Below are 15,219 nucleotides of genomic sequence, written 5' to 3' on the forward strand. Positions count from 1 at the left end.
TAATTCAGAGTAGAAGTTGGCTTACCTGGCTATTCTTATGTTTTTGTCATTGTGGCGTTTGGTAGGGTTGGGGTGGGCTACTCCCAATATATTATTTAAATTACTATGAAAGTCCCACCCAGGCTCGATGTTGTAGGAAGTGAAATTAGTGATAGAGAGAGGTAAAGCTTCGAGCCCCCAGTCAGCAATGCCGACAGTTAAATTATTGAGAACACAAAGGTGAAATTCAAAGGAATAACAATTTAATACAGTTCAATATTTAAATGATAATAATTTCCCAATCACTCCTCTTCCTCTCGACCAAATGATAGCCTATTGCATCCTGTGATTTATAGTGTGAGATCGCTTGTCCACCTGGGCTTGTTTTCTACTCAACTGTATCTCTCCGATCCCGCCAATTCCTTCTCTCCTTCCGACTTCCCTCCTAACTGCTTCTTCTTGACTGCTCCATCTCCAATTTCTCATCCTCGACTCCTTTTCCTCCTCCTCCTTGACTCTGCTCGCCGACTATCCTTCGATTCACAATCGACTTCTCCACTAGTCTCTATTCCGTCTCTCTGTTAGAGACTCGGGACTAAACCACACCGGAAGTCTGTCCCCTGAAAGCTTCCTTTACCAAGTTTTGTCTTTCCTTAGAATTTACTAAGATTTCCCGCCAATTCACGAGTGGCTCACCGGAGTTATTGCTACAACTTCTCAGCCCGATGTTTCACAATTACTGGGGTTTCTAGTCAATTCTACCCTGTCTATTCAACTTAGCAGGCAATGCTCCGGCCGTCTGTCAGCGTGGTGAGATTTACGATACCAATAAGGATCCTTTGTTCTTGAACAAATCTTAAAACATCCACATGTGATTTTTGACACCCAACAAAGCTGGGCTCTCGTAACAAATACGAACAGGATCACTATAGCCGCGGTGTCTAACATATATACATGGCTTCTAACCAATTCCTTTGTTCTTGACTTACGTAATCGCGGGTAGACAACGTGACAGTCATGTTTGTAAGATATAAATAACTTGTTTACTTGTATTTAAGTTCAAGGTCAAGCCTTATTTATAGCTGAGAATGTTCTGGAAGCGAACTTGTGTCCCGTATGCTGGTCTAGTTATTGTGCATTAGGTTTTTATATAATGTTGTGGTAAAAAAAAATCATTCCTAGCTTAAGATCAGTCTGTAAAATCATTTTCAGTTGTGTATAGATATAATTTGAGATGAATCGTTTATCTAAAAATTATTCACTGGATTTACAAAGTGCTCATTGACTTTTAGGACCAAATTATTATTTCGGGATTATTGTGAATTCATCCAAAGACATTATGGATTTTATTATTGTGATACGTCAAGACTATTGGTATATCAGCACATTCAATACTTTTGGTACACCAACACCTTCAAAATTAGTGGAATTCTTTCGGAACACTAACTACTTTAAACTTGTTATAGAACTTCGAGGATTATTTTGGATTTAATTCATAATACCAAGTTCTTCTTGAAATTTTACTTTATAACTTAGAGAAGTAAATGTAATTGTTGATCTTAATAAGCTTGTTCGTTTCGATTATGCCTGTTACTTAGCTTAAAACATCATAACTGATATTTTTTGTTTGTATTGAATGTGCTATTTAGTGGATGGTTTGGATTTGTTGAATTGGTAACTTGTCTACTATATTTAATTAATGGCGTATGCATGGTTTCTGGTACTTGTATAATATTTAGTGCATATAGTGGATATCTTGCAATTTATGTTCGACAATGTACGCATTTCGTTTGCATGATGTTTATTGTTCTCGTAAAGATGTCTCGCGTTTTGAGTTTTCAACTCGCAGGCTTAGCGTATCATATATGCCTAGTGTTTAATTTCGCTTGGTAGAACTTTAATGTTTAGTGTTCATTAGCGAATTTCTGGCTAATAATGTTTTCTGGCGGAAGTTTGTTTTAAGTACTATTTGGCGGATGTCTACTTTTTAGTGTTCTTTAGCGCATGTCTGGCGTTGTGTGTTCTCTTGCAAATATATAATGACTAGTGTTCTCAAAGGAATTGCTATTATTTTTTGTTCACTGGAACATGTCTAGTGTTTCGTACTATCTTGAGGATGTTAAATATATAATGTTTTCTCATTGATTGCAGACGATTGGACTGCTCTCTTGGAGGATAAGGCAGAAATAAATTTAGTACACTGTTGATAGCACGATGCTATGTTTTAAAGAAACACGTATATTATATAGAAAGCCGTATAGCAGCTTTAAATAATTTACATAAGTTCGTTGGACAGCCTGACTTTTATTTATATCATGCTTAAGTAACCACTGACATAAACACATTAAAATATTGAGCGTAATAAACAATATCTGTACCGACACCATTATTCATGACGTTCTTCTTGATTTTCATTGTATTCATGTTTCTGCTGCTGATGATTGTAATGATGATGACGATGACGACTTTTGCAAAAATAATGCTAATGGCAACGCCAGTAACTGCAGTAAGATTTAACATTTTTAATAGCTAGATGATAAAACAATGTCAACGATAATATTGGAGACGGCGAGAAGCTTTCAGAATTATATAACTCTTATCTACTTTACCATATCTATGGGCATATATTTTTGAGAATAAGACTACCTTTTACAACAATTTAATGCCATCTTTTTTTGATAATGAACATTCAGATTGTAATTGCTATTTTTAATGTAACATATTCTTGAAAATAGTACTTGAAATTGCTACGGCTCATTATAAAATGTCTGGATAGGCATAAGAACTACAGAAGGAACATTCTAGATAGGTACTCAATAGGACTGAAAAATACACCCTATTCGAAATGTAGATCTTTGTAAGTACTTCACAGACTCTGAGCAATCTTGGTATAAAGGTCTTGTTAATAATTCCATGTAAGTAGAGCTGTAAATTATTAAGTTTAATATATATTTAATGAAACGCGCGAGCGCGCGAGCGTGTGTGTGTGTGTGTGTCTGTGTGTGTGTGTGTATGGATGGATTATAATAATTCGATTGTTCTCACTATTGTCTATCAATGGAATAAACCCAGGCTGCGAATAATATTGTAAGCTAGTGCGATTTTTAAGTCTGGTCTGGTGCGAGAGGCACGCAAATCGACTGGGAAATGAAATGGCTGAACGATGTAGGCAATGAAGATAGCTTACGAGTGAGCGCATTTCAAGATAAAATCGACCGAACAAAAGTGACTATTCCAGCGATTCTGATGGAATCGTCATGTAATGCTGTCCGCACTTATCAATCTTGCGTATAAAGGAAGTCACGTTTAGCATGATGTTAAGGAGCTAAAAGAGATTTAACAATAGTGATATATTTTTTGCGGGGGAGTTAGAGAGGGAAGAAAAAGTTTGTTCCTCCTGACGTTACAGTGAACGCTCTTTCTAATAAATGGATTCTACACGTAGATAACCTAATTACTTTTGGATATGATCAAATACGTGTGTGTTGCAATACATATGTCCATTTATCGTGAAATTTAGTGGAAGAAAATAGGATTAAGTATCTTTTCCAGGTGAGTGACTTTTGTTTACCTTTATTTATATTGGTACCAAATACATTACGGCTTATCATAACAGTATGAAAGCAAGTCTTTGGTCTTGATATGAAATAGTACATTTATCTTAACGTATGGAGAAAACCAAGGATTGTATTTCATGTCCATGCGAGAATGTGTTTGTGATCATATTTATCAATACTCTTACGTTAATCACTAATAGATCCTCGCTGAAAATACCACGTTGCAACCGTATGACTACATAGTTACATACAAGGGACTCAAAAAGTTTGATTCAAGATCAGACGTGAACTTTCCTGAATCCCGCTCCATGCACATTTACAGGTTGCTCCCTAATCGTAACTTCTAACACACATAACCAAGTAATCGGCCTGAAGCGAAAAGTAAACAATATATATATCCACACTGAATCCTGAATGTAAGCCATTATTCGTGTGGTCTTTACGTAATCCTCTGTTCGTGTGGTTTTTGTGTTGTTCTTTATACAAAGATCACAAATGAACGCAAACTTAGACATAAACCTTGGAGACAAAAAATAATTCATCTAAATATAAATGACTTAGTTGCATCCAACACCTACCCATAACGGTTCATGTACTGACACTCATGTTTATTGACTGAAAGAAGATAGATACCTCTACCAAAATAACTATCTTCCGTTTCTGTTTCTTCGTGAAGAACAACATTCCCAGGTTCTATTGAATGATTAAAAGAAAACAAAATAGGACTGGTTACTAATTAAGGAATGCCACGCAACGCATAGTTGCTTCTTACTAAAACTATTAATCCACGAGAACTTCCTAATATTGCCTGATTGTTGTAAAACAAAATTAATGATAAAGAGAACAATATTTGGACAAAAAGATTAATGTATCCATATATTCAATAGTGTTTACACTTCGATGGTGTTCCGCTTATTCGTAGCGGATATACCAAAGTGTGTTATGGTAAATGGTATAATTTCTAGTTATAGCATCTTGGTGACTTCCCCAACTCTGACTACACGCATTTACAGCTCTAATACGAAATGATGGCTTTATATGTTTCTTTTTGTTAAACGATGATGGCACCTTTCCAATATATTACATGTTTCGTCGTGTATATCTTTTCAGCATTTCAATTTATTGCGGCACAGTTAGGGGTTGTATTATGGTATGCAATAGTATGCAATTTGAAGACTAAGTAATATTTTATATTGGTGTTAAGAATCAATCATCAATTATAGTTGCCCATTTTGGGTATTACTAAGTAACTTATAAAGCTGCAATGCCCCAAAAATCCAATTGCGAATATATGAACAACTGTAACAGGCTTACGTGAATTTGCAGAATCATTGTCATTTCCATAATAACATGAACTAAAACTGAATTTCAGATTATTGCGAATAAATAAATAAAACTAAAGTTCTTCTTGGGCAGTGTAACCAACAAAGAGGTAAAAATGTCTTAATTAGTAGCACTCACTGATATATATAATTCACTTAGTTTTAAAGCAAAAAGACACCATTATCAAGTTTGATTGTTAATGACTGGAGCATGCAACAATATGAAAATAAATGATGACTAGATAATTCTTGTCTATGCGCGTCTGCTCTTGTTCAGATTTCTGTTAGCTATTTCTCTCACTTTTTCATTCACTTTTCAATACCACTGAGAAACAGAAAAAGTTATGTGGTCATCAATGTGAGGAAAGCTAGAACCCTTAAATGTAATTTAAAAAACGTATTCTTTCTTTTACATATGGGGGTATTCAATGATAAATGGCATCTCGTGTTCTGCTTACTACAATGTATAATATTCATAAGTTCTTTATTTTCCTTCTGACTAAATAAAATTACTGTGTTATTCCTTTATTTTCTCATAGCTACCACTTTCAGTTTTTACACGGTGCACGTTAATGCAGAGTTTAAAGATATTATTCATTTGTGGCATGAGAGAAGTGATAAATAATTTACACGTTTAAAAGTATCTTAAAAAGTACTCATTTATCTGGAACTACAAGCTTTTTCTCATATTTTTCCAAATATTTAGACTGAGATTTATTGATACTGATTGTTATCCATCATAAGTTAAACTTCTTGCTACGACGTTACAAAGAATCAAACCGTGAACAATTAATATCTTATGCAACGAACACTCCCTCTTCAGTAGGAGATATGTCTACTTTGTCTGTCTGTTTATAAGTCTTCAATAGGACATATGCCTACTTTGTCAGTCTGTTTATAAGTCTTCAGTAGGACATATGTCTACTTTGTCAGTCTGTTTATAAGTCTTCAGTAGGGCATATGTCTACTTTGTCAGTCTGTTTATAAGTCTTCAGTAGGGCATATGTCTACTTTGTCAGTCTGTTTATACGTCTTCAGAAGGACACATGTCTACTTTGTCAGTCTGTTTATAAGTGTTCAGTAGGACATATGTCTGCTTCGTCAGTCTGTTTATAAGTCTTCAGTAGGACATATGTCTACTTTGTTTATAAGTCTTCAGTAGGACAAATGTCTACTTTGTCTGTTTATACGTCTTCAGAAGGACACATGTCTACTTTGTCAGTCTTTTTATAAGTCTTCAGTAGGATATGTGTCTACTTTGTCTGTTTATAAGTCTTCAGTAGGACATATGTCTACTTCGTTTATAAGTCTTCATTAGGATACATGTCTACTTTGTCAATCTGTTAATAAGTCTTCAGTAGGACACATGTCTACTTTGTCAGTCTAATTATAAGTCTTCAGTAGGACATATGTCTACTTTGTCAGTCTAATTATAAGTCTTCAGTAGGACATATGTCTACTTTGTCAGTCTGTTTATAAGTCTTCAGTAGGACATGTCTACTTTGTCAGTCTGTTTATACGCCTTCAGAAGGACACATGTCTACTTTGTCAGTCTGTTTATAAGTCTTCAGTAGGACATCTGTCTATTTCGTCAGTCTGTTTATAAGTCTTCAGTAGGACATGTTTATAAGTCTTCAGTAGGACATATGTCTACTTTGTTTATAAGTCTTCAGTAGGACATATGTTTACTTTGTCAGTCTGTTTATAAGTCTTCATAAGGATACATGTCTACTTTGTCAGTCTGTTTATAAGTCTTCAGTAGGACATATGTCTACTTTGTCAGTCTGTTTATAAGTCTTCATAAGGATACATGTCTACTTTGTCAGTCTGTTTATAAGTCTTCAGTAGGACACATGTCTACTTTGACAGTCTGTTTATAAGTTCACACGGTTTACCGTCATCATGCAAATGACCGTGTCAGGTTATTAAAGACAACATGCTGCTGATCAGTCACCTGATCTCACTTGATTTGCATGATATTACCAAAAGGTTGCCAGCAGCAGCATGTATTCCGCTTAATGTGTATTCTAATGAAATAATATATGAGGTCATCTCTTTGTAAACGATCATGTGGGTACAGATGAGTTCCTTGATATGTAAATCTTACATATTTTGTAATTCTTCTTGACACACTTTCTTTAAGAATTGCACCGTTTTCTGCGAAGCAAACGATGACAAGAATACGGAATAAATGCAGCTACTGGTAAACATTTATCGAAGAGACTGACTCCAATCGTGTCAGGTGATATACTTGTATGACACGCGGTTTGGGGTAAACCAGAGGGTTATGTTAGAGTCTTATCCGGCACTAAGAATATATAACTTACTGTGTTAAAGTACAGTGGGAAATGCCCAAGCTCAGAGAACAGAGCAATACTGGGCAGTACTATTTACTGCAATGCTGTATTTAAAAGCTTTTGTGTGTAATTTATTGACTTCGCAGACACCATAGCTACTGTTGCTTGGGAAGTTTCATATGCTATGTATTCTATTGACTGTACAATAAATGTTTTCCTTATCCCACTGCTATACAGCAGAAGAGGTTTTACCATGTTGTCAAACAGGTGCAGTATAGCACGAACTGATGCTAAATCTGCATATTTTGAATTATGATTTTTTAAAATAAAGAAATGTTTTTTTAACCTCTTGGATTTTCCCAGGCACTGCAAAGATTATTAGTAATTATTATAATTTTGTGCACATTAAGTGTCCATTTAGTATAAATCCTTCCTGTAATAATTTATTTACCATTATTATTGGAAATTATTATTTTAGTCTTTAAAAAAGTTGCTCCTTAAACACCACTTTTTAAAATAGCAAAATACCGTAAGTGCTTAAAATGATGCTCGTAGGTCAACCAGTACATCATGATTATAAAGTAGACAATCAACTAGTATAATAAGTATGCCAAGTAGATTGTTTTAGTATAAACCATCATGTAAATGATCCGACAACAATTTTAATAAAGTAGTGCCAAGTAAATCACCTTGCGGACTAATTTTAGATGAAAAGTGGCCTATAAGTGTATTAGTAATGTTAACAATAGAATGGTTATTGGAATATATATATATATATATATATATATATATATATATATATATATATATATATATATATATATATATATATATATATATATATATATATATATATATATATATTGTTTACAATTATGTAAAATATCTATTAATTACTCACTCAGATAGTTTAATTTTGATTTCATTGTGAATAACTGCCTCAAGTCCTGGACTATAATCAATGAAAGAAGCATATACATTTAAAAAACCAATTCTAAGATGTTTGTCAATTAAATGTTTGAGACAAACATGACCTGAAATGAAATAAGCAACATTTTAAAGAAATTTCTATGGGACGAATAACTTTTTAATCTCTAAGGTAGAAATCTGGCCTGTCTTTCAGAATAGTGTTGAATAGTTTACCGATACTTGTTTATGTACTCTGGGTCCTGCTATACCCCTATAATGTTCGGGTAACTTATGGATCGCCTCGTTCTTAAATTGGTGTTATTTTAAATGAATAATGAATCGAAGAAGTTGTTCATGCTCTTACTAACAAATATTTGTAATACAATCAATGCCTGAAAAGTTATTAAATTTTTTTGTAATTTCTTCATCATCTGGATTTTGTAGTCTTGTTATGGTTCTTCTTGTGGGCTTAACGCTATTTTTCAGCACACGATATACTATGTATGGCAGCCTGTATATCTGGTGGGGGGAAAAGCTGGGAGGTGGGAAACCACCAACCCACGGAAAAATACTGGCAGGGTTTCTCCAATACCGACATTGGCAAAGCCAGGGACTCGAACCCAAGCAGACAGGTGATCTGTAAATTCGAGCGCCTTAGACCACTCGGTCGCCCGGGGCCCCGATTGTGTGGTCTAAAATACTGAACGAATTTTGTTTCAGTACTTCATACGTTTTGGTGTCAACTTCATCAATTCTTTGTATGTAATAGTCTGGAATGTTATGTGAGTAAGCAAACTATTTATACGGTGTTTGTAGAGCTATTCGTTTTTCAGTTGTTTCATCCTCTAGTTCCTTTCAGGAATCAACTAGTTCCAAATGAGCGTTAGGACTAGTAGTTTTTGGGACGTATAACCGATTTAATATATAGTATTGGAATAATTTATCGCTGTCTGTGCTTGGTATATTTCCTATGTATTCTATAAAAGTTGCATCTGATATATGGATCAAATGTGTAGAAAGGAAAGAATTTCGCCATACACAGTTCATATGTCCATTTGTTAAATAGGTTTGTGTCGAACTCATTTTGTATTTTGTCCTCCTCACATTGTTTTCCTTGTGTACACTTTTAAGATAATAAAATGACAATTGTCTGCAAATAGTCAGTGCCAACGCTATTGATATTTATCTGAGAGTCCATGATTAGTTGTATTTCAGCCTGACTTTGTATGACTGAACGCCTGCTAATATCGTACCGAGTCCTTGTCCTGTCAGTCGTTCTTAGTAGTCTGAATGATAGTTTTCAGTGGCAATTGTCCTTGTCCCTGTCAGTCGTTGTTAGTAGTTTGAATAATAGTTTGCAATGGCAATTGATTCCTTGTCCCTGTCAATCGTTGTTAGCAGTCTGAAGGGTAGTTTTCAATGCCAATCAGATAATTATCTTTAAAAATCATAATTTGACATGTATAAAATATACTTTTACATAAAATTACGTAGCTTTTATCATTAAGTCATTGAGTGTGGAACAGAAGTGTATTTACAATGTTGGCCTCCTAGCATTATGACATTAATAATTCGTAAGTGCTGCCGAACAAATTAAGTAAATGTTTTTCTCTACGGTAAATTGCATTACAGAAAACTCTTTTTCTCTATTATAAAATATCGTGGTTGCGCTTATCATTGTTAGGTCTATGTTCCTAAGTAACCTGAAGACAATCTGGCTAATTGATAGAGCGTGTATTGAAATGACAACAAAAAATATAACCTGCTCAACCATACTGCTCCGTTACATATTTCAAAATGCAACATTAACGTTTTATCGAGTTCATTATTATAACTTGAGTTTAAGTTTCCAGGAATTAAGTAACATAAATATAATGATATCTCGATGGAAGTTTTAAAATGTCCTTTTTAAGTTGTATCCATTACTACTCTGTTTGAGGTTAAGTCACCATCATAGTTCCTTTATATTAAGAATATACGGACAAGTAAAACAGAGTCTGTTCCCTGATTTAAAGCAACCTGCAGGAAACTATGTTCAATTATCAATGTCTACAATAATGCCAAAGTCACATATGTTTCTGCTAGTTGTATAACATCATTTTTGCTGAGAGGTTTCTGTTGTTTTGGATGTTTGTTGCTTTTAATAAAAAAAAATATTTTTGATTAAAAAATGTTGTATCGATAGTTTAACTCATTAGAAATGGGACCACATAATCCATTTGGGTAATGTGTTAGATTAAACCATGTAGATGAACTAGTATATTCCATCTTTGAGCAGAATAGTAGTTGTTCCTTCAAAATGAAGAGTAGCGTTGAATCGTTTCTTGGCTAATATGGCTTCGATTGTTAGAATCTCGCTCCTACCTCACATCATCAGAGTGTGCAATATTGTTTATGCAATACAATCTGAAAGCAGGGTCTACTTCCGTTCGGATACTGTATGCTGACAATACAGTTCCATCATTTACAAGCTTTATCCATCTGGTCTCAAGAGTCTATATTGCTTTTCACATATTGATGGGTTACTGTTGTTAATGAAGATAAATATTTCACTGTCTGCACCTTTCTCATTCAATAACCGACTGATCGCCACTTTGTTCATGCTAAATTTTGTCTGTGTTGAGTGAACTGTGTGATTCGTGTCAAGCATTCTCCATTGTCATTGTATTGTACAGTAATTGTAATTACAACATAAGTCATGGCTTTCAAGTGCTTTTGATTTGGGCTTTAGATTATCACTGTCACATTTAAAACTGCACCGTTCTGTGGGTAAGTAATTGTCAGAGTTTGTCGAAAATAATTTGCTGTTAGAAATATTCATGGAGCTCTTCTGTTATCTTAGCTAGACCTTTCATTGTACTTGATGCACTTTGTACTGTTGTTTTCCGTCTGACGCGTAAACAATGTTAGTTGTATATGTGTTGCTGTCAATAAATCCAGCATGCGGAATTTCAGCTTCAATTTATTGGAATTGGAAGTATTCTGAGTTACACAGTTACGTATTTAATCAAATTATCTCATTAGACATTTTTACGCGTGGAACAACAGGTTTTAATGTTTGTTTCTTCTGTCTGAATAATGATTTTCTCTAAATCATGATCGTCAAAGTTTTTTGAGTTTGCAGTAACCGTTTCCAATAAAGATGACATAATTTGCACGAGGGCATGGTAAATCCCGATCAACAGATGTCTGAAAGAAATTTCCTTTGATATTTACAAAAACTAGACTTCACAAAAAAGTTTAGTTTATAGAACGGCGTATTTTCTCTTTCCGTGATAATGTTAACTCAATGGGCAATTTTAAGGGTTCGCCAACACTTTGTTTAGAGAGTGAGAATGTCCATTTGGTCTCGACATGCCAGAAACGTTACATATAGCGGAATTCGTAAAACACAGCCAATGCTTGGGAAGGTCTAAAGGATAAAGTTTTTGCCTTTGGTTCGTAAAGAGGTACGTCGATTGATGCATTTGTACATTTTTGTCACACTTAATGTGGATTGGTGGTGAAGTTTGGCGGTAGATCGTTCACATAATATGGGCTCTCTTTAGTTAGGTATTTCTGTCCATCTGGCATTTAACGTCGGATATCAAAATATCACAAGACTTGTTACCGTGTATGACCACAAAAACAGGATGCTACTGTTTTCAGTTCACCAAAAGTGTGTACTGGTCGGTCATCAAGAGCCAGAATAGTATAACTGTTACAAGTCTATTGTCTTAATTGTTATTAACAGAAAAAGCGATGTCAACAAGTTTAGTAAAATTCAACAAATAATTTATTTCACTAGAATACAAAATCAAAAATTGAAAAGGAATTTACAGTATTGTGAAATAAATCCCAAATAAACATGTGAAGAGGTTGATTTCATAGAAGATTCCAAATTCAAAAGGCCATGTAAACATGTTTACAAATATTATCTTAAGAAAGGCGCGTACATCATCGACAAAAACGTTAGCTATTTAATATGTGGTTTACAGATGCCATATATATATATATATATATATATATATATATATATATATATATATATATATATATATACAATTTACTAGATAATTATAGAAACACTATTGAAACACTATAAATCAATTTATCCGCAACGTTTATTTTGAAGAGGCTCGTTTACTGAACTTATCCTATCCAAATGTTACAAATTTCTGTGATGTTTGAAACCCAAACAAGATGATAAAATAGGATATTTACTCATCTAAAATCCTATTAGCTGACGAATATCGTTCATTTTAATGTAAATTCTTTAAAGATCTTCAAACACAAGATAATAAAACATACTACACATCCCGAATCTTCACGACCAAATGCTGTCGAATTCAATTGCTTATTAAACACTAGTCTACCTTTATGTACGTTGTTCTCTCATGCCTCTGTACACAGCACCCTTGCTGCATATGAACGTTAAAATGAACACGGGGGGTGGGGAGTGGATGCCAACAATGTGTGTTCGCATTAATGCCCCAGCTTTGCTGATGTATGTAATCGAGTGTTACATACCAGGTTATGTATCTTGATTACTGTTAGATATACACTGCATTCAATGCATTTATTTGTATTGTCCGCATCTTGTTGAATAACATATGCTCCGATCTGTTTAACTGATCCTGTATTTTGTCTTTACGACGTTGGACTTTAATATTTTCCAATTGTTCTGCTTAAAATAAAGTGAATGCAGTTTATTTCAGAAAGTGTTACTTATAAACAAGGAAAATTAAGACAGTTTCTTAAAGTACTGCTTGGAAAGCTTACCGTAGTCCTATATTTTATGAGTTGCTTCAGCAGGTGTACGATAAACATGCTTGTGCCAAGCTGTCTCTTCTCATTTGTTCGGGGGACCCCGGGTGGTCTAAGGCGCTCGCTGTTACGGATCACTGCAATCTCATTTCTATCTGCATGGGTTCGAGTCTCGGGCTCGGCCAATGTGGGTACGTGCGAAAGCTTAACATCAGTTTCCCATAGGTTAGTGATTCTTTCTCGGGTTTTCCCGGGTTCTTCCTCCACCAGTCTGTAATGGCCGCCATCTATAGCCTATGGTGTGCTGAACAAAAGCGTTAAACCCCATAACAATAACAGCTCATTTGTTCAATGGCATTGGCAATACCAAAGTAAGAATTTAAGCACTTTATTTCAAATTTTAATGTCTCAAGTTTGCATTATCGGTTAGCCATTTGACTGGGGATGAACTCATCGGGGATATCTGGACGTTTCTGGAAAGAACGAACAGAATTCTTGGTGTCGGTTTCAGCAAACTATTTGCTACTAAAGAAGCACATTTAGCAGCGAGCAGATGCATTGCACATCCTCCTGGTTTGACAAATAAGACACCCAAGGTATCCATGACATTTCGACAGATTCGAAACATCAGCGCATTATCTAGGTACATTTGGTTTTAAAGTTTATATATTGTGTGTGTGTACTATTCGACCACGATTTGATGGTGAGATCAAATGTCATAGGAAAATATATTTTATAGGTAATACGACTCTATAGTCTTAAACAAAGTAACAGAAAAGAGAGGAAACCAACAAGTTTTTGTAAAATTCAACAAACAATTTTTTCAATAAAATACAAAGCGAAAACTTAAAAAGAAATTACTTACGGTATTGCGAATTCAATCGCAAATAATCCTAGAATTTCTAACACAAGTCATAATGATTAAAGTTTTGAATAAACTTTAGTAGTATTCCAAAATAAATTCAACGCTGGAAGTGTTGATGTTCCTGTTGTGGCCTGAATAATATTGATGTGCCAACCGTGTTTTGTTGAATCACAATAATAATATCCAATAATAAATCCATGTTTGAATTTCACTATTAATCCAATTCTATATTTACAAGATTATTATGTCAGATTAGCACTTTATATTTCCATGAATAGATAATTTGAATAAATAAATTCCAGCCCAAATGAAAAACTGGACACAACAATAAGACTAATTTCTGATTCAGATGTTATTACAGGAATAACTATTTTTTTCCAGTAAACAAGATTTTATACTCCTCTCTTTGAACTAGGTTACAATGAGCATTTCTAAACATAAAAACACATATTACCTAATGGAAAATTTAAATTTCGAAAATTCCAAAAGTTTACGAGATAAAAGTTTAGTTATAGTTAGGAAGTCTGTTGCTAAGATTATAATAAAGAACATGGTGAACACTATGTTCTTGACACCGTTTAAGATAATAATGCTAATATTTATCCTTTAGTCAAAAGTTAAACAATGTTGTTTACAAAACTGTCACTGGTTTTGGACAAGGTGAACTGTACAATTTTATATTACCCACAGCATATAATGAATAAAATAAGTAACAAACAATGCAAATTAAATATGCACAACAGAAGGAATGTGCATATTTAAAATATTTCATATTAAGATTTATATTTCTTGTACTTCTATTTACAAACCTGAATTACATCAAATTTTGTACATAATCATGCGTTCCGCAAATCAACTCAAGAATGAGAGGACTTTTTACGAATTCGAAGACAAAGAGCAGAATCGTTCGGTTAAGCTCTGCTATCAAATAGTGGTCGTATTACTTATTGCAGGTGTGAAATACATTATTACACGAAAGCTTAATCCCGGTGGTTCTGACTATCAATCCAGCTGCACCTTTTCAGCGGCCAGCGTATATAATTACTTTCTATCCACACAGTGTAGAAATATACTTTTCAGAGGCCAGCGTATGTAATTACTTTCTATCCACACAGTGTAGAAATATACTGTACTTTCCCCGAAAATTGCAGTTGCATGCCTCTATTTCTAACCTGCACGATGCTTTATTGGGTAACATATTTCATGAATTTTTTTGTGTGGAAACATTTGGATATATTGAAGTTGCAAATAGTTACACATTATATCTATTTTAATGCATTCGGACATGTTTCTGTCTCGTTTACCTCTGACCACACTTTTGTAATTCCCTTGTAAAATGAAGCGAACCTTTTGAAACTGTATTACATAGTCTATTTCCAATTGTTTTGTAAAATTATGAAAGCTGAATTATTCCTTAACATTTCTGAGCGAGTAAGGCGTGTAGACTGCTACATATCCAATACTTTTAAGCCTGATGTCAATACAAAGACTATGTGATCATTTGCTTGACATTATATTGGATCTGCGATTCTGTTGCAAACGTT

The 15,219-nt window shown here is 34.2% G+C and overlaps 1 protein-coding gene across 1 annotated transcript in view; it reads left to right on the plus strand.

The window, feature by feature from the left end:
* The first annotated feature begins 3,136 nt into the window (after nucleotides 1-3,136).
* The window catches only part of LOC149806869 (cAMP-dependent protein kinase catalytic subunit beta), a 489,283-nt gene continuing 477,200 nt past the window's right edge, over nucleotides 3,137-15,219 (plus strand). The window contains exon 1 of the mRNA XM_089958918.1: nucleotides 3,137-3,531. The gene's annotated coding sequence lies outside the window, so the exon portion shown is untranslated. The remainder of the gene's footprint in view (nucleotides 3,532-15,219) is intronic.

The sequence above is a fragment of the Sinohyriopsis cumingii genome, chromosome 1 (genome assembly GCF_028554795.1).
Source record: "Sinohyriopsis cumingii isolate HCF-2022 chromosome 1, ASM2855479v2, whole genome shotgun sequence".
NCBI classification, from domain to species: domain Eukaryota; kingdom Metazoa; phylum Mollusca; class Bivalvia; order Unionida; family Unionidae; genus Sinohyriopsis; species Sinohyriopsis cumingii.